Genomic DNA, 21,331 nt, shown 5'->3' with positions numbered 1-21,331 from the left:
ACAACCTGGAGTGGATGCTTGCACTTGCTTGGAGAAGCACACAACCTGGAGTGGATGCTGGCACTTGCTGTGAGTAGTGCACAGCCTGGAGTGGATGCTGGCACTTGCTGGGAGAAGTACACAACCTGGAGTGGATGCTGGCACTTGCTGGGAGAAGCACACAACCTGGAGTGGATGCTGGCATTTGGTGGGAGAAGCACACAACCTGGAGTGGATGCTGGCACTTGCTGGGAGAAGCATACAACATGGAGTGGATGCTGGAACTTGCTGGGAGAAGCACACAACCTGGAGTGGATGCTGGCACTTGCTGGGAGAAGCACACAACCTGGAGTGGATGCTGGCACTTGCTGGGAGAAGCTCACAACCTGGAGTGGATGCTGGCACTTGCTGGAAAAAGCACACAACCTGGAGTGGATGCTGGCACTTGCTGGGAGAAGCTCACAACCTGGAGTGGATGCTGGCACTTGCTGGAAAAAGCACACAACCTGGAGTGGATGCTGGCAGTTGCTTGGAGAAGCACACAACCTGGAGTGGATGCTGGCACTTGCTGTGAGTAGTGCACAGCCTGGAGTGGATGCTGGCCCTTGCTGGGAGAAGTACACAACCTGGAGTGGATGCTGGCACTTGCTGGGAGAAGCACCCAACCTGGAGTGGATGCTGGCACTTGCTGTGAGTAGTGCACAGCCTGGAGTGGATGCTGGCACTTGCTGGGAGAAGCACACAACCTGGAGTGGATGCTGGCACTTGCTGTGAGTAGTGCACAGCCTGGAGTGGATGCTGGCACTTGCTGGGAGAAGTACACAACCTGGAGTGGATGCTGGCACTTGCTGGGAGAAGCACACAACCTGGAGTGAATGCTGGCACTTGCTGGGAGAAGCACACAACCTGGAGTGGATGCTGGCACTTGCTGTGAGTAGTGCACAGCCTGGAGTGGATGCTGGCACTAGCTGGGAGAAGCACTCAACCTGGAGTGGATGCTGGCACTTGCTGGGAGAAGCACACAACCTGGAGTGGATGCTGGCACTTGCTGGGAGAAGCACACAACCTGGAGTGGATGCTTGCACTTGCTGGGAGAAGCACACAACCTGGAGTGGATGCTGGCACTTGCTGTGAGTAGTGCACAGCCTGGAGTGGATGCTGGCACTTGCTGGGAGAAGTACACAACCTGGAGTGGATGCTGGCACTTGCTGGGAGAAGCACAAAATCTGGAGTGAATGCTGGCACTTGCTGGGAGAAGCACACAACCTGGAGTGGATGCTGGCAGTTGCTTGGAGAAGCACACAACCTGGAGTGGATGCTGGCACTTGCTGTGAGCAGTGCACAGCCTGGAGTGGATGCTGGCACTTGCTGGGAGAAGTACACAACCAGGAGTGGATGCTGGCACTTGCTGGGAGAAGCACACAACCTGGAGTGGATGCTGGCACTTGCTGGGAGAAGCACACAACCTGGAGTGGATGCTGGCACTTGCTGGGAGAAGCACACAACCTGGAGTGGATGCTGGCACTTGCTGGAAAAAGCACACAACCTGGCGTGGATGCTGGCACTTGCTGGGAGAAGCACACAACCTGGAGTGGATGCTGGCACTTGCTGGGAAAAGCAAACAGCCTGGAATAGTACAAAGTCAGCAGAAGTAGCAAAACAAACTGAGCTAGGCTAGAATAGATGCAGACACACTGAGCCAGGAGTCAGGAAGCAGTTCTCAGAAGAGGTTTTTCTGGCAATGGGCTGACCTCCATAACATGTCTAAATAAGGCGCCATGGACCTGCACAGGTCAGATGATCGGATACCACAACCTGGAGTGGATGCTGGCACTTGCTGGGAGAAGCACACAACCTGGAGTGGATGCTGGCACTTGCTGGGAGAAGCACACAACCTGGAGTGGATGCTGGCACTTGCTGGGAGAAGCACACAACCTGGAGTGGATGCTTGCACTTGCTGGGAGAAGCACACAACCTGGAGTGGATGCTGGCACTTGCTGTGAGTAGTGCACAGCCTGGAGTGGATGCTGGCACTTGCTGGGAGAAGTACACAACCTGGAGTGGATGCTGGCACTTGCTGGGAGAAGCACACAACCTGGAGTGGATGCTGGCACTTGCTGGGAGAAGCACACAACCTGGAGTGGATGCTGGCACTTGCTGGGAGAAGCTCACAACCTGGAGTGGATGCTGGCACTTGCTGGAAAAAGCACACAACCTGGAGTGGATGCTGGCACTTGCTGGTAGAAGCACACAACCTGGAGTGGATGCTGGCACTTGCTGGGAAAAGCAAACAGCCTGGAATAATACAAAGTCAGCGGAAGTAGCAAAACAAACTGAGCTAGGCTAGAATAGATGCAGACACACTGAGCCAGGAGTCAGGAAACAGTTCTCAGAAGAGGTTTTTCTGGCAATGGGCTGACCTCCATAACAGGTCTAAATAAGGCGCCATGGACCTGCACAGGTCAGATGATCGGATACCACAACCTGGAGTGGATGCTGGCACATGCTGGGAGAAGCACACAACCTGGAGTGGATGCTGGCACTTGCTGGGAGAAGCACACAACCTGGAGTGGATGCTGGCACTTGCTGGGAGAAACACACAACCTGGAGTGGATGCTTGCACTTGCTTGGAGAAGCACACAACCTGGAGTGGATGCTGGCACTTGCTGTGAGTAGTGCACAGCCTGGAGTGGATGCTGGCACTTGCTGGGAGAAGTACACAACCTGGAGTGGATGCTGGCACTTGCTGGGAGAAGCACACAACCTGGAGTGGATGCTGGCATTTGGTGGGAGAAGCACACAACCTGCAGTGGATGCTGGCACTTGCTGGGAGAAGCATACAAGATGGAGTGGATGCTGGCACTTGCTGGGAGAAGCACACAACCTGGAGTGGATGCTGGCACTTGCTGGGAGAAGCACACAACCTGGAGTGGATGCTGGCACTTGCTGGGAGAAGCACACAACCTGGAGTGGATGCTGGCACTTGCTGGAAAAAGCACACAACCTGGAGTGGATGCTGGCACTTGCTGGGAGAAGCTCACAACCTGGAGTGGATGCTGGCACTTGCTGGAAAAAGCACACAACCTGGAGTGGATGCTGGCAGTTGCTTGGAGAAGCACACAACCTGGAGTGGATGCTGGCACTTGCTGTGAGTAGTGCACAGCCTGGAGTGGATGCTGGCACTTGCTGGGAGAAGTACACAACCTGGAGTGGATGCTGGCACTTGCTGGGAGAAGCACCCAACCTGGAGTGGATGCTGGCACTTGCTGTGAGTAGTGCACAGCCTGGAGTGGATGCTGGCACTTGCTGGGAGAAGCACACAACCTGGAGTGGATGCTGGCACTTGCTGTGAGTAGTGCACAGCCTGGAGTGGATGCTGGCACTTGCTGGGAGAAGTACACAACCTGGAGTGGATGCTGGCACTTGCTGGGAGAAGCACACAACCTGGAGTGAATGCTGGCACTTGCTGGGAGAAGCACACAACCTGGAGTGGATGCTGGCAGTTGCTTGGAGAAGCACACAACCTGGAGTGGATGCTGGCACTTGCTGTGAGTAGTGCACAGCCTGGAGTGGATGCTGGCACTAGCTGGGAGAAGCACACAACCTGGAGTGGATGCTGGCACTTGCTGGGAGAAGCACACAACCTGGAGTGGATGCTGGCACTTGCTGGGAGAAGCACACAACCTGGAGTGGATGCTTGCACTTGCTGGGAGAAGCACACAACCTGGAGTGGATGCTGGCACTTGCTGTGAGTAGTGCACAGCCTGGAGTGGATGCTGGCACTTGCTGGGAGAAGTACACAACCTGGAGTGGATGCTGGCACTTGCTGGGAGAAGCACAAAATCTGGAGTGAATGCTGGCACTTGCTGGGAGAAGCACACAACCTGGAGTGGATGCTGGCAGATGCTTGGAGAAGCACACAACCTGGAGTGGATGCTGGCACTTGCTGTGAGCAGTGCACAGCCTGGAGTGGATGCTGGCACTTGCTGGGAGAAATACACAACCAGGAGTGGATGCTGGCACTTGCTGGGAGAAGCACACAACCTGGAGTGGATGCTGGCACTTGCTGGGAGAAGCACACAACCTGGAGTGGATGCTGGCACTTGCTGGGAGAAGCACACAACCTGGAGTGGATGCTGGCACTTGCTGGGAGAAGCATACAACCTGGAGTGGATGCTGGCACTTGCTGGGAGAAGCACACAACCTGGAGTGGATGCTGGCACTTGCTGGGAAAAGCAAACAGCCTGGAATAGTACAAAGTCAGCGGAAGTATCAAAACAAACTGAGCTAATCTAGAATAGATGCAGACACACTGAGCCAGGAGTCAGGAAGCATGTCTCAGTAGAGGTTTTTCTGGCAATGGGCTGACCTCCATAACAGGTCTAAATAAGGCGCCATGGACCTGCACAGGTCAGATGATCGGATACCACAACCTGGAGTGGATGGTGGCACATGCTGGGAGAAGCACACAACCTGGAGTGGATGCTGGCACTTGCTGGGAGAAGCACACAACCTGGAGTGGATGCTGGCACTTGCTGGGAGAAGCACACAACCTGGAGTGGATGCTTGCACTTGCTTGGAGAAGCACACAACCTGGAGTGGATGCTGCAACTTGCTGTGAGTAGTGCACAGCCTGGAGTGGATGCTGGCACTTGCTGGGAGAAGTACACAACCTGGAGTGGATGCTGGCACTTGCTGGGAGAAGCACACAACCTGGAGTGGATGCTGGCACTTGCTGGGAGAAGCACACAACCTGGAGTTGATGCTGGCACTTGCTTGGAGAAGCACACAACCTGGAGTGGATGCTGGCACTTGCTGTGAGTAGTGCACAGCCTGGAGTGGATGCTGGCACTTGCTGGGAGAACTACACAAACTGGAGTGGATGCTAGCACTTGCTGGGAGAAGCACACAACCTGGAGTGGATGCTGGCACTTGCTGGGAGAAGCACACAATCTGGAGTGGATGCTGGCACTTGCTGGGAGAAGCACACAACCTGGAGTGGATGCTGGCACTTGCTGGGAGAAGCACACAACCTGGAGTGGATGCTGGCACTTGCTGGAAAAAGCACACAACCTGGAGTGGATGCTGGCACTTGCTGGGAGAAGCACACAACCTGGAGTGGATGCTGGCACTTGCTTGGAGAAGCACACAACCTGGAGTGGATGCTGGCACTTGCTGTGAGTAGTGCACAGCCTGGAGTGGATGCTGGCACTTGCTGGGAGAAGTACACAACCTGGAGTGGATGCTGGCACTTGCTGGGAGAAGCACAAAACCTGGAGTGAATGCTGGCACTTGCTGGGAGAAGCACACAACCTGGAGTGGATGCTGGCAGTTGCTTGGAGAAGCACACAACCTGGAGTGGATGCTGGCACTTGCTGTGAGCAGTGCACAGCCTGGAGTGGATGCTGGCACTTGCTGGGAGAATTACACAACCAGGAGTGGATGCTGGCACTTGCTGGGAGAAGCACACAACCTGGAGTGGATGCTGGCACTTGCTGGGAGAAGCACACAACCTGGAGTGGATGCTGGCACTTGCTGGGAGAAGCATACAACCTGGAGTGGATGCTGGCACTTGCTGGGAGAAGCACACAACCTGGAGTGGATGCTGGCACTTGCTGGGAAAAGCAAACAGCCTGGAATAGTACAAAGTCAGCGGAAGTATCAAAACATACTGAGCTAATCTAGAATAGATGCAGACAAACTGAGCCAGGAGTCAGGAAGCATGTCTCAGTAGAGGTTTTTCTGGCAATGGGCTGACCTCCATAACAGGTCTAAATAAGGCGCCATGGACCTGCACAGGTCAGATGATCGGATACCACAACCTGGAGTGGATGCTGGCACATGCTGGGAGAAGCACACAACCTGGAGTGGATGCTGGCACTTGCTGGGAGAAGCACACAACCTGGAGTGGATGCTGGCACTTGCTGGGAGAAGCACACAACCTGGAGTGGATGCTTGCACTTGCTTGGAGAAGCACACAACCTGGAGTGGATGCTGCAACTTGCTGTGAGTAGTGCACAGCCTGGAGTGGATGCTGGCACTTGCTGGGAGAAGTACACAACCTGGAGTGGATGCTGGCACTTGCTGGGAGAAGCACACAACCTGGAGTGGATGCTGGCACTTGCTGGGAGAAGCACACAACCTGGAGTGGATGCTGGCACTTGCTTGGAGAAGCACACAACCTGGAGTGGATGCTGGCACTTGCTGTGAGTAGTGCACAGCCTGGAGTGGATGCTGGCACTTGCTGGGAGAACTACACAAACTGGAGTGGATGCTAGCACTTGCTGGGAGAAGCACACAACCTGGAGTGGATGCTGGCACTTGCTGGGAGAAGCACACAATCTGGAGTGGATGCTGGCACTTGCTGGGAGAAGCACACAACCTGGAGTGGATGCTGGCACTTGCTGGGAGAAGCACACAACCTGGAGTGGATGCTGGCACTTGCTGGAAAAAGCACACAACCTGGAGTGGATGCTGGCACTTGCTGGGAGAAGCACACAACCTGGAGTGGATGCTGGCACTTGCTTGGAGAAGCACACAACCTGGAGTGGATGCTGGCACTTGCTGTGAGTAGTGCACAGCCTGGAGTGGATGCTGGCACTTGCTGGGAGAAGTACACAACCTGGAGTGGATGCTGGCACTTGCTGGGATAAGTACACAACCTGGAGTGGATGCTGGCACTTGCTGGGAGAAGTACACAACCTGGAGTGGATGCTGGCACTTGCTGGGAGAAGCACACAACCTGGAGTGGATGCTGGCACTTGCTGGAAAAAGCACACAACCTGGAGTGGATGCTGGCACTTGCTGGGAGAAGTGCACAACCTGGAGTAGATGCTGGCACTTGCTGGGAAAAGCAAACAGCCTGGAATAGTACCAATCAGCGGAAGTAGCAAAACAAACTGAGCTAGGCTAGAATAGATGCAGACACACTGAGCCAGGAGTCAGGAAGCAGGTCTCAGAAGAGGTTTTTCTGGCAATGGGCTGACCTCCATAACAGGTCTAAATAAGGCGCCATGGACCTGCACAGGTCAGATGATCGGATACCACAACGTGGAGTGAATGCTGGCACTTGCTGGGAGAAGCACACAACCTGAAGTGGATGCTGGCACTTGCTGGGAGAAGCACACAACCTGGATTTGATGCTGGCACTTGCTTGGAGAAGCACACAACCTGGAGTGGATGCTGGCACTTGCTGTGAGTAGTGCACAGCCTGGAGTGGATGCTGGCACTTGCTGGGAGAACTACACAAACTGGAGTGGATGCTAGCACTTGCTGGGAGAAGCACACAACCTGGAGTGGATGCTGGCACTTGCTGGGAGAAGCACACAATCTGGAGTGGATGCTGGCACTTGCTGGGAGAAGCACACAACCTGGAGTGGATGCTGGCACTTGCTGGGAGAAGCACACAACCTGGAGTGGATGCTGGCACTTGCTGGAAAAAGCACACAACCTGGAGTGGATGCTGGCACTTGCTGGGAGAAGCACACAACCTGGAGTGGATGCTGGCACTTGCTTGGAGAAGCACACAACCTGGAGTGGATGCTGGCACTTGCTGTGAGTAGTGCACAGCCTGGAGTGGATGCTGGCACTTGCTGGGAGAAGTACACAACCTGGAGTGGATGCTGGCACTTGCTGGGAGAAGTACACAACCTGGAGTGGATGCTGGCACTTGCTGGGAGAAGCAAACAACCTGGAGTGGATGCTGGCACTTGCTGGGAGAAGCACACAACCTGGAGTGGATGCTGGCACTTGCTGGAAAAAGCACACAACCTGGAGTGGATGCTGGCACTTGCTGGGAGAAGTGCACAACCTGGAGTAGATGCTGGCACTTGCTGGGAAAAGCAAACAGCCTGGAATAGTACCAATCAGCGGAAGTAGCAAAACAAACTGAGCTAGGCTAGAATAGATGCAGACACACTGAGCCAGGAGTCAGGAAGCAGGTCTCAGAAGAGGTTTTTCTGGCAATGGGCTGACCTCCATAACAGGTCTAAATAAGGCGCCATGGACCTGCACAGGTCAGATGATCGGATACCACAACGTGGAGTGAATGCTGGCACTTGCTGGGAGAAGCACACAACCTGGAGTGGATGCTGGCAATTGCTTGGAGAAGCACACAACCTGGAGTGGATGCTGGCACTTGCTGTGAGTAGTGCACAGCCTGGAGTGGATGCTGGCACTTGCTGGGAGAAGCACACAACCTGGAGTGGATGCTGGCACTTGCTGGGAGAAGCACACAACCTGGAGTGGATGCTGGCACTTGCTGGGAGAAGCACACAACCTGGAGTGGATGCTGGCACTTGCTGGGAGAAGCACACAACCTGGAGTGGATGCTGGCACTTGCTGGGAGAAGCACACAACCTGGAGTGGATGCTGGCACTTGCTGGAAAAAGCACACAACCTGGAGTGGATGCTGGCACTTGCTGGGAGAAGCACACAACCTGGAGTGGATGCTGGCACTTGCTTGGAGAAGCACACAACCTGGAGTGGATGCTGGCACTTGCTGTGAGCAGTGCACAGCCTGGAGTGGATGCTGGCACTTGCTGGGAGAAGTACCCAACCTGGAGTGGATGCTGGCACTTGCTGGGAGAAGCACACAACCTGGAGTGGATGGTGGCACTTGCTTGGAGAAGCACACAACCTGGAGTGGATGCTGGCACTTGCTGTGAGTAGTGCACAGCCTGGAGTGGATGCTGGCACTTGCTGGGAGATGTACACAACCTGGAGTGGATGCTGGCACTTGCTGGGAGAAGCACACAACCTGGAGTGGATGCTGGCACATGCTGGGAGAAGCACACAACCTGGAGTGGATGCTGGCACTTGCTGGGAGAAGCTCACAACCTGGAGTGGATGCTGGCACTTGCTGGAAAAAGCACACAACCTGGCGTGGATGCTGGCACTTGCTGGGAGAAGCACACAACCTGGAGTGGATGCTGGCACTTGCTGGGAAAAGCAAACAGCCTGGAATAGTACAAAGTCAGCGGAAGTAGCAAAACAAACTGAGCTAGGCTAGAATAGATGCAGACACACTGAGCCAGGAGTCAGGAAGCAGTTCTCAGAAGAGGTTTTTCTGGCAATGGGCTGACCTCCATAACATGTCTAAATAAGGCGCCATGGACCTGCACAGGTCAGATGATCGGATACCACAACCTGGAGTGGATGCTGGCACTTGCTGGGAGAAGCACACAACCTGGAGTGGATGCTGGCACTTGCTGGGAGAAGCACACAACCTGGAGTGGATGCTGGCACTTGCTGGGAGAAGCACACAACCTGGAGTGGATGCTTGCACTTGCTGGGAGAAGCACACAACCTGGAGTGGATGCTGGCACTTGCTGTGAGTAGTGCACAGCCTGGAGTGGATGCTGGCACTTGCTGGGAGAAGTACACAACCTGGAGTGGATGCTGGCACTTGCTGGGAGAAGCACACAACCTGGAGTGGATGCTGGCACTTGCTGGGAGAAGCACACAACCTGGAGTGGATGCTGGCACTTGCTGGGAGAAGCTCACAACCTGGAGTGGATGCTGGCACTTGCTGGAAAAAGCACACAACCTGGAGTGGATGCTGGCACTTGCTGGGAGAAGCACACAACCTGGAGTGGATGCTGGCACTTGCTCGGAAAAGCAAACAGCCTGGAATAGTACAAAGTCAGCGGAAGTAGCAAAACAAACTGAGCTAGGCTAGAATAGATGCAGACACACTGAGCCAGGAGTCAGGAAACAGTTCTCAGAAGAGGTTTTTCTGGCAATGGGCTGACCTCCATAACAGGTCTAAATAAGGCGCCATGGACCTGCACAGGTCAGATGATCGGATACCACAACCTGGAATGGATGCTGGCACATGCTGGGAGAAGCACACAACCTGGAGTGGATGCTGGCACTTGCTGGGAGAAGCACACAACCTGGAGTGGATGCTGGCACTTGCTGGGAGAAACACACAACCTGGAGTGGATGCTTGCACTTGCTTGGAGAAGCACACAACCTGGAGTGGATGCTGGCACTTGCTGTGAGTAGTGCACAGCCTGGAGAGGATGCTGGCACTTGCTGGGAGAAGTACACAACCTGGAGTGGATGCTGGCACTTGCTGGGAGAAGCACACAACCTGGAGTGGATGCTGGCATTTGGTGGGAGAAGCACACAACCTGGAGTGGATGCTGGCACTTGCTGGGAGAAGCATACAACCTGGAGTGGATGCTGGCACTTGCTGGGAGAAGCACACAACCTGGAGTGGATGCTGGCACTTGCTGGGAGAAGCACACAACCTGGAGTGGATGCTGGCACTTGCTGGGAGAAGCTCACAACCTGGAGTGGATGCTGGCACTTGCTGGAAAAAGCACACAACCTGGAGTGGATGCTGGCACTTGCTGGGAGAAGCTCACAACCTGGAGTGGATGCTGGCACTTGCTGGAAAAAGCACACAACCTGGAGTGGATGCTGGCAGTTACTTGGAGAAGCACACAACCTGGAGTGGATGCTGGCACTTGCTGTGAGTAGTGCACAGCCTGGAGTGGATGCTGGCACTTGCTGGGAGAAGTACACAACCTGGAGTGGATGCTGGCACTTGCTGGGAGAAGCACCCAACCTGGAGTGGATGCTGGCACTTGCTGTGAGTAGTGCACAGCCTGGAGTGGATGCTGGCACTTGCTGGGAGAAGCACACAACCTCGAGTGGATGCTGGCACTTGCTGTGAGTAGTGCACAGCCTGGAGTGGATGCTGGCACTTGCTGGGAGAAGTACACAACCTGGAGTGGATGCTGGCACTTGCTGGGAGAAGCACACAACCTGGAGTGAATGCTGGCACTTGCTGGGAGAAGCACACAACCTGGAGTGGATGCTGGCAGTTGCTTGGAGAAGCACACAACCTGGAGTGGATGCTGGCACTTGCTGTGAGTAGTGCACAGCCTGGAGTGGATGCTGGCACTAGCTGGGAGAAGCACACAACCTGGAGTGGATGCTGGCACTTGCTGGGAGAAGCACACAACCTGGAGTGGATGCTGGCACTTGCTGGGAGAAGCACACAACCTGGAGTGGATGCTTGCACTTGCTGGGAGAAGCACACAACCTGGAGTGGATGCTGGCACTTGCTGTGAGTAGTGCACAGCCTGGAGTGGATGCTGGCACTTGCTGGGAGAAGTACACAACCTGGAGTGGATGCTGGCACTTGCTGGGAGAAGCACAAAACCTGGAGTGAATGCTGGCACTTGCTGGGAGAAGCACACAACCTGGAGTGGATGCTGGCAGTTGCTTGGAGAAGCACACAACCTGGAGTGGATGCTGGCACTTGCTGTGAGCAGTGCACAGCCTGGAGGGGATGCTGGCACTTGCTGGGAGAAGTACACAACCAGGAGTGGATGCTGGCACTTGCTGGGAGAAGCACACAACCTGGAGTGGATGCTGGCACTTGCTGGGAGAAGCACACAACCTGGAGTGGATGCTGGCACTTGCTGGGAGAAGCACACAACCTGGAGTGGATGCTGGCACTTGCTGGGAGAAGCATACAACCTGGAGTGGATGCTGGCACTTGCTGGGAGAAGCACACAACCTGGAGTGGATGCTGGCACTTGCTGGGAGAAGCACACAACCTGGAGTGGATGCTTGCACTTGCTTGGAGAAGCACACAACCTGGAGTGGATGCTGCAACTTGCTGTGAGTAGTGCACAGCCTGGAGTGGATGCTGGCACTTGCTGGGAGAAGTACACAACCTGGAGTGGATGCTGGCACTTGCTGGGAGAAGCACACAACCTGGTGTGGATGCTGGCACTTGCTGGGAGAAGCACACAACCTGGAGTGGATGCTGGCACTTGCTGAGAGAAGCATACAACCTGGAGTGGATGCTGGCACTTGCTGAGAGAAGCACACAACCTGGAGTGGATGCTGGCAGTTGCTTGGAGAAGCACACAACCTGGAGTGGATGCTGGCACTTGCTGTGAGTAGTGCACAGCCTGGAGTGGATGCTGGCACTTGCTGGGAGAAGTACACAACCTGGAGTGGATGCTGGCACTTGCTGGGAGAAGCACCCAACCTGGAGTGGATGCTGGCACTTGCTGTGAGAAGTGCACAGCCTGGAGTGGATGCTGGCACTTGCTGGGAGAAGCACACAACCTGGAGTGGATGCTGGCACTTGCTGTGAGTAGTGCACAGCCTGGAGTGGATGCTGGCACTTGCTGGGAGAAGTACACAACCTGGAGTGGATGCTGGCACTTGCTGGGAGAAGCACACAACCTGGAGTGAATGCTGGCACTTGCTGGGAGAAGCACACAACCTGGAGTGGATGCTGGCAGTTGCTTGGAGAAGCACACAACCTGGAGTGGATGCTGGCACTTGCTGTGAGTAGTGCACAGCCTGGAGTGGATGCTGGCACTAGCTGGGAGAAGCACACAACCTGGAGTGGATGCTGGCACTTGCTGGGAGAAGCACACAATCTGGAGTGGATGCTGGCACTTGCTGGGAGAAGCACACAACCTGGAGTGGATGCTGGCACTTTCTGTGAGTAGTGCACAGCCTGGAGTGGATGCTGGCACTTGCTGGGAGAAGTACACAACCTGGAGTGGATGCTGGCACTTGCTGGGAGAAGCACACAACCTGGAGTGGATGCTGGCACTTGCTGGGAGAAGCACACAACCTGGAGTGGATGCTGGCACTTGCTGGGAGAAGCACACAACCTGGAGTGGATGCTTGCACTTGCTGGGAGAAGCACACAACCTGGAGTGGATGCTGGCACTTGCTGTGAGTAGTGCACAGCCTGGAGTGGATGCTGGCACTTGCTGGGAGAAGTACACTACCTGGAGTGGATGCTGGCACTTGCTGGGAGAAGCACACAACCTGGAGTGGATGCTGGCACTTTCTGTGAGTAGTGCACAGCCTGGAGTGGATGCTGGCACTTGCTGGGAGAAGTACACAACCTGGAGTGGATGCTGGCACTTGCTGGGAGAAGCACAAAACCTGGAGTGAATGCTGGCACTTGCTGGGAGAAGCACACAACCTGGAGTGGATGCTGGCAGTTGCTTGGAGAAGCACACAACCTGGAGTGGATGCTGGCACTTGCTGTGAGAAGTTCACAACCTGGAGTGGATGCTGGCACTTGCTGGGAGAAGCACACAACCTGGAGTGGATGCTGGCACTGGCTGGGAGAAGCACACAACCTGGAGTGGATGCTGGCACTTTCAGGGAGAAGCACACAACCTGGAGTGGATGCTGGCACTTGCTGGGAGAAGCACACAACCTGGAGTGGATGCTGGCACTTGCTGTGAGTAGTGCACAGCCTGGAGTGGATGCTGGCATTTGCTGGGAGAAGTACACAACCTGGAGTGGATGCTGGCACTTGCTGGGAGAAGCACACAACCTGGAGTGGATGCTGGCACTTGCTTGGAGAAGCACACAACCTGGAGTGGATGCTGGCACTTGCTGTGAGCAGTGCACAGCCTGGAGTGGATGCTGGCACATGCTGGGAGAAGTACCCAACCTGGAGTGGATGCTGGCACTTGCTGGGAGAAGCACACAACCTGGAGTGGATGCTGGCACTTGCTTGGAGAAGCACACAACCTGGAGTAGATGCTGGCACTTGCTGTGAGTAGTGCACAGCCTAGAGTGGATGCTGGCACTTGCTGGGAGATGTACACAACCTGGAGTGGATGCTGGCACTTGCTGGGAGAAGCACACAACCTGGAGTGGATGCTGGCACATGCTGGGAGAAGCACACAACCTGAAGTGGATGCTGGCACTTGCTGGGAGAAGCTCACAACCTGGAGTGGATGCTGGCACTTGCTGGAAAAAGCACACAACCTGGCGTGGATACTGGCACTTGCTGGGAGAAGCACGCAACCTGGAGTGGATGCTGGCACTTGCTGGGAAAAGCAAATAGCCTGGAATAGTACAAAGTCAGCGGAAGTAGCAAAACAAACTGAGCTAGGCTAGAATAGATGCAGACACACTGAGCCAGGAGTCAGGAAGCAGTTCTCAGAAGAGGTTTTTCTGGCAATGGGCTGACCTCCATAACATGTCTAAATAAGGCGCCATGGACCTGCACAGGTCAGATGATCGGATACCACAACCTGGAGTGGATGCTGGCACTTGCTGGGAGAAGCACACAACCTGGAGTGGATGCTGGCACTTGCTGGGAGAAGCACACAACCTGGAGTGGATGCTGGCACTTGCTGGGAGAAGCACACAACCTGGAGTGGATGCTTGCACTTGCTGGGAGAAGCACACAACCTGGAGTGGATGCTGGCACTTGCTGTGAGTAGTGCACAGCCTGGAGTGGATGCTGGCACTTGCTGGGAGAAGTACACTACCTGGAGTGGATGCTGGCACTTGCTGGGAGAAGCACACAACCTGGAGTGGATGCTGGCACTTGCTGGGAGAAGCACACAACCTGGAGTGGATGCTGGCACTTGCTGGGAGAAGCACACAACCTGGAGTGGATGCTTGCACTTGCTGGGAGAAGCACACAACCTGGAGTGGATGCTGGCACTTGCTGGGAGAAGCACACAACCTGGAGTGGATGCTGGCACTTGCTGGGAGAAACACACAACCTGGAGTGGATGCTTGCACTTGCTTGGAGAAGCACACAACCTGGAGTGGATGCTGGCACTTGCTGTGAGTAGTGCACAGCCTGGAGTGGATGCTGGCACTTGCTGGGAGAAGTACACTACCTGGAGTGGATGCTGGCACTTGCTGGGAGAAGCACACAACCTGGAGTGGATGCTGGCACTTGCTGGGAGAAGTACACAACCTGGAGTGGATGCTGGCACTTGCTGGGAGAAGCATACAACCTGGAGTGGATGCTGGCACTTGCTGGGAGAAGCACACAACCTGGAGTGGATGCTGGCACTTGCTGGGAGAAGCACACAACCTGGAGTGGATGCTGGCACTTGCTGGGAGAAGCTCACAACCTGGAGTGGATGCTGGCACTTGCTGGAAAAAGCACACAACCTGGAGTGGATGCTGGCACTTGCTGGGAGAAGCTCACAACCTGGAGTGGATGCTGGCACTTGCTGGAAAAAGCACACAACCTGGAGTGGATGCTGGCAGTTGCTTGGAGAAGCACACAACCTGGAGTGGATGCTGGCACTTGCTGTGAGTAGTGCACAGCCTGGAGTGGATGCTAGCACTTGCTGGGAGAAGTACACAACCTGGAGTGGATGCTGGCACTTGCTGGGAGAAGCACCCAACCTGGAGTGGATGCTGGCACTTGCTGTGAGTAGTGCACAGCCTGGAGTGGATGCTGGCACTTGCTGGGAGAAGCACACAACCTGGAGTGGATGCTGGCACTTGCTGTGAGTAGTGCACAGCCTGGAGTGGATGCTGGCACTTGCTGGGAGAAGTACACAACCTGGAGTGGATGCTGGCACTTGCTGGGAGAAGCACAAAACCTGGAGTGAATGCTGGCACTTGCTGGGAGAAGCACACAACCTGGAGTGGATGCTGGCAGTTGCTTGGAGAAGCACACAACCTGGAGTGGATGCTGGCACTTGCTGTGAGAAGTGCACAGCCTGGAGTGGATGCTGGCACTTGCTGGGAGAAGTACACAACCAGGAGTGGATGCTGGCACTTGCTGGGAGAAGCACACAACCTGGAATGGATGCTGGCACTTGCTGGGAGAAGCACACAACCTGGAGTGGATGCTGGCACTTGCTGGGAGAAGCACACAACCTGGAGTGGATGCTGGCACTTGCTGGGAGAAGCATACAACCTGGAGTGGATGCTGGCACTTGCTGGGAGAAGCACACAACCTGGAGTGGATGCTGGCACTTGCTGGGAAAAGCAAACAGCCTGGAATAGTACAAAGTCAGCGGAAGTATCAAAACAAACTGAGCTAATCTAGAATAGATGCAGACACACTGAGCCAGGAGTCAGGAAGCATGTCTCAGTAGAGGTTTTTCTGGCAATGGGCTGACCTCCATAACATGTCTAAATAATGCGCCATGGACCTGCACAGGTCAGATGATCGGATACCACAACCTGGAGTGGATGCTGGCACATGCTGGGAGAAGCACACAACCTGGAGTGGATGCTGGCACTTGCTGGGAGAAGCACACAACCTGGAGTGGATGCTGGCACTTGCTGTGAGAAGCACACAACCTGGAGTGGATGCTTGCACTTGCTTGGAGAAGCACACAACCTGGAGTGGATGCTGCAACTTGCTGTGAGTAGTGCACAGCCTGGAGTGGATGCTGGCACTTGCTGGGAGAAGTACACAACCTGGAGTGGATGCTGGCACTTGCTGGGAGAAGCACACAACCTGGTGTGGATGCTGGCACTTGCTGGGAGAAGCACACAACCTGGAGTGGATGCTGGCACTTGCTGGGAGAAGCATACAACCTGGAGTGGATGCTGGCACTTGCTGGGAGAAGCACACAACCTGGAGTGGATGCTGGCAGTTGCTTGGAGAAGCACACAACCTGGAGTGGATGCTGGCACTTGCTCTGAGTAGTGCACAGCCTGGAGTGGATGCTGGCACTTGCTGGGAGAAGTACACAACCTGGAGTGGATGCTGGCACTTGCTGGGAGAAGCACCCAACCTGGAGTGGATGCTGGCACTTGCTGTGAGTAGTGCACAGACTGGAGTGGATGCTGGCACTTGCTGGGAGAAGCACACAACCTGGAGTGGATGCTGGCACTTGCTGTGAGTAGTGCACAGCCTGGAGTGGATGCTGGCACTTGCTGGGAGAAGTACACAACCTGGAGTGGATGCTGGCACTTGCTGGGAGAAGCACACAACCTGGAGTGAATGCTGGCACTTGCTGGGAGAAGCACACAACCTGGAGTGGATGCTGGCAGTTGCTTGGAGAAGCACACAACCTGGAGTGGATGCTGGCACTTGCTGTGAGTAGTGCACAGCCTGGAGTGGATGCTGGCACTAGCTGGGAGAAGCACACAACCTGGAGTGGATTCTGGCACTTGCTGGGAGAAGCACACAACCTGGTATGGATGCTGGCACTTGCTGGGAGAAGCACACAACCTGGAGTGGATGCTGGCAGTTGCTTGGAGAAGCACACAACCTGGAGTGGATGCTGGCACTTGCTGTGAGTAGTGCACAGCCTGGAGTGGATGCTGGCACTTGCTGGGAGAAGTACACAACCTGGAGTGGATGCTGGCACTTGCTGGGAAAAGCAAACAGCCTGGAATAGTACAAAGTCAGCGGAAGTAGCAAAACAAACTGAGCTAGGCTAGAATAGATGCAGACACACTGAGCCAGGAGTCAGGAAGCAGTTCTCAGAAGAGGTTTTTCTGGCAATGGGCTGACCTCCATAACAGGTCTAAATAAGGCGCCATGGACCTGCACAGGTCAGATGATCGGATACCACAACCTGGAGTGGATGCTGGCACATGCTGGGAGAAGCACACAACCTGGAGTGGATGCTGGCACTTGCTGGGAGAAGCACACAACCTGGAGTGGATGCTGGCACTTGCTGGGAGAAGCACACAACCTGGAGTGGATGCTTGCACTTGCTTGGAGAAGCACACAACCTGGAGTGGATGCTGGCACTTGCTGTGAGTAGTGCACAGCCTGGAGTGGATGCTGGCACTTGCTGGGAGAAGTACACAACCTGGAGTGGATGCTGGCACTTGCTGGGAGAAGCACACAACCTGGAGTGGATGCTGGCACTTGCTGGGAGAAGCATACAACCTGGAGTGGAAGCTGGCACTTGCTGGGAGAAGCACACAACCTGGAGTGGATGCTGGCACTTGCTGGGAGAAGCACACAACCTGGAGTGGATGCTGGCACTTGCTGGGAGAAGCTCACAACCTGGAGTGGATGCTGGCACTTGCTGGAAAAAGCACACAACCTGGAGTGGATGCTGGCACTTGCTGGGAGAAGCTCACAACCTGGAGTGGATGCTGACACCTGCTGGAAAAAGCACACAACCTGGAGTGGATGCTGGCAGTTGCTTGGAGAAGCACACAACCTGGAGTGGATGCTGGCACTTGCTGTGAGTAGTGCACAGCCTGGAGTGGATGCTGGCACTAGCTGGGAGAAGCACACAACCTGGAGTGGATGCTGGCACTTGCTGGGAGAAGCACACAACCTGGAGTGGATGCTGGCACTTGCTGGGAGAAGCACACAACCTGGAGTGGATGCTGGCACTTGCTGTGAGTAGTGCACAGCCTGGAGTGGATGCTGGCACTTGCTGGGAGAAGTACACAACCTGGAGTGGATGCTGGCACTTGCTGGGAGAAGCACAAAACCTGGAGTGAATGCTGGCACTTGCTGGGAGAAGCACACAACCTGGAGTGGATGCTGGCAGTTGCTTGGAGAAGCACACAACCTGGAGTGGATGCTGGCACTTGCTGTGAGTAGTGCACAGCCTGGAGTGGATGCTGGCACTTGCTGGGAGAAGTACACAACCTGGAGTGGATGCTGGCACTTGCTGGGAGAAGCACAAAACCTGGAGTGAATGCTGGCACTTGCTGGGAGAAGCACACAACCTGGAGTGGATGCTGGCAGTTGCTTGGAGAAGCACACAACCTGGAGTGGATGCTGGCACTTGCTGTGAGTAGTGCACAGCCTGGAGTGGATGCTGGCACTTGCTGGGAGAAGTACACAACCTGGAGTGGATGCTGGCACTTGCTGGGAAAAGCAAACAGCCTGGAATAGTACAAAGTCAGCGGAAGTAGCAAAAACAAACTGAGCTAGGCTAGAATAGATGCAGACACACTGAGCCAGGAGTCAGGAAGCAGTTCTCAGAAGAGGTTTTTCTGGGAATGGGCTGACCTCCATAACAGGTCTAAATAAGGCGACATGGACCTGCACAGGTCAGATGATCGGATACCACAACCTGGAGTGGATGCTGGCACATGCTGGGAGAAGCACACAACCTGGAGTGGATGCTGGCACTTGCTGGGAGAAGCACACAACCTGGAGTGGATGCTGGCACTTGCTGGGAGAAGCACACAACCTGGAGTGGATGCTTGCACTTGCTTGGAGAAGCACACAACCTGGAGTGGATGCTGGCCCTTGCTGTGAGTAGTGCACAGCCTGGAGTGGATGCTGGCACTTGCTGGGAGAAGTACACAACCTGGAGTGGATGCTGGCACTTGCTGGGAGAAGCACACAACCTGGAGTGGATGCTGGCACTTGCTGGGAGAAGCACACAACCTGGAGTGGATGCTTGCACTTGCTGGGAGAAGCATACAACCTGGAGTGGATGCTGGCACTTGCTGGGAGAAGCACACAACCTGGAGTGGATGCTGGCACTTGCTGGGAGAAGCACACAACCTGGAGTGGATGCTGGCACTTGCTGGGAGAAGCTCACAACCTAGAGTGGATGCTGGCACTTGCTGGAAAAAGCACACAACCTGGAGTGGATGCTGGCACTTGCTGGGAGAAGCTCACAACCTGGAGTGGATGCTGGCACTTGCTGGAAAAAGCACACAACCTGGAGTGGATGCTGGCAGTTGCTTGGAGAAGCACACAACCTGGAGTGGATGCTGGCACTTGCTGTGAGTAGTGCACAGCCTGGAGTGGATGCTGGCACTAGCTGGGAGAAGCACACAACCTGGAGTGGATGCTGGCACTTGCTGGGAGAAGCACACAACCTGGAGTGGATGCTGGCACTTGCTGGGAGAAGCACACGACCTGGAGTGGATACTGGCACTTGCTGGGAGAAGCACACAACCTGGAGTGGATGCTGGCACTTGCTGTGAGTAGTGCACAGCCTGGAGTGGATGCTTTCACTTGCTGGGAGAAGTACACAACCTGGAGTGGATGCTGGCACTTGCTGGGAGAAGCACAAAACCTGGAGTGAATGCTGGCACTTGCTGGGAGAAGCACACAACCTGGAATGGATGCTGGCAGTTGGTTGGAGAAGCACACAACCTGGAGTGGATGCTGGCACTTGCTGTGAGTAGTGCACAGCCTGGAGTGGATGTTGGCACTTGCTGGGAGAAGTACACAACCTGGAGTGGATGCTGGCACTTGCTGGGAGAAGCACACAACTTGGAGTGGATGCTGGCAATTGCTGTGAGTAGTGCACAGCCTGGAGTGGATGCTGGCACTTGCTGGGAGAAGCACACAACCTGGAGTGGATGCTGGCACTTGCTGGGAGAAGCACACAACCAGGAGTGGATGCTGGCACTTGCTTGGAGAAGCACACAACCTGGAGTGGATGCTGGCACTTGCTGGGAGAAGCACACAACCTGGAGTTGATGCTGGCACTTGCTGGGAGAAGCACACAACCTGGAGTGGATGCTGGCACTTGCTGGGAGAAGCACACAACCAGGAGTGGATGCTGGCACTTGCTTGGAGAAGCACACAACCTGGAGTGGATGCTGGCACTTGCTGTGAGCAGTGCACAGCCTGGAGTGGATGCTGGCACTTGCTGGGAGAAGTACACAACCTGGAGTGGATGCTGGCACTTGCTGGGAGAAGCACACAATCTGGAGTGGATGCTGGCAGTTGCTTGGAGAAGCACACAACCTGGAGTGGATGCTGGCACTTGCTGTGAGTAGTGCACAGCCTGGAGTGGATGCTGGCACTTGCTGGGAGAAGTACACAACCTGGAGTGGATGCTGGCACTTGCTGGGAGAAGCACCCAACCTGGAGTGGATGCTGGAACTTGCTGTGAGTAGTGCACAGCCTGGAGTGGATGCTGGCACTTGCTGGGAGAAGCACACAACCTGGAGTGGATGCTGGCACTTGCTGTGAGTAGTGCACAGCCTGGAGTGGATGCTGGCACTAGCTGGGAGAAGTACACAACCTGGAGTGGATGCTGGCACTTCCTGGGAGACGCACACAACCTGGAGTAAATGCTGGCACTTGCTGGGAGAAGCACACAACCTGGAGTGGATGCTGGCACTTGCTGGGAGAAGCACACAACCTGGAGTGGATGCTGGCACTTGCTGGGAGAAGCACACAACCTGGAGTGGATGCTGGCACTTGCTGGGAGAAGCACACAACCTGGAGTGGATGCTGGCACTTGCTGTGAGTAGTGCACAGCCTGGAGTGGATGCTGGCACTTGCTGGGAGAAGTACACAACCTGGAGTGGATGCTGGCACTTGCTGGGAGAAGCACAAAACCTGGAGTGAATGCTGGCAGTTGCTGGGAGAAGCACACAACCTGGAGTGGATGCTGGCACTTGCTGGGAGAAGCACACAACCTGGAGTGGATGCTGGCACTTGCTGGGAGAAGCACACAACCTGGAGTGGATGCTGGCACTTGCTGTGAGTAGTGCACAGCCTGGAGTGGATGCTGGCACTTGCTGGGAGAAGTACACAACCTGGAGTGGATGCTGGCACTTGCTGGGAGAAGCACAAAACCTGGAGTGAATGCTGGCACTTGCTGGGAGAAGCACACAACCTGGAGTGGATGCTGGCAGTTGCTTGGAGAAGCACACAACCTGGAGTGGATGCTGGCAC

The sequence above is a fragment of the Taudactylus pleione genome, unplaced genomic scaffold (assembly GCF_031769625.1).
Source record: "Taudactylus pleione unplaced genomic scaffold, aTauple2 ptg000537l, whole genome shotgun sequence".
NCBI lineage: Eukaryota > Metazoa > Chordata > Amphibia > Anura > Myobatrachidae > Taudactylus > Taudactylus pleione.
This window is presented reverse-complemented; position numbering follows the sequence as displayed.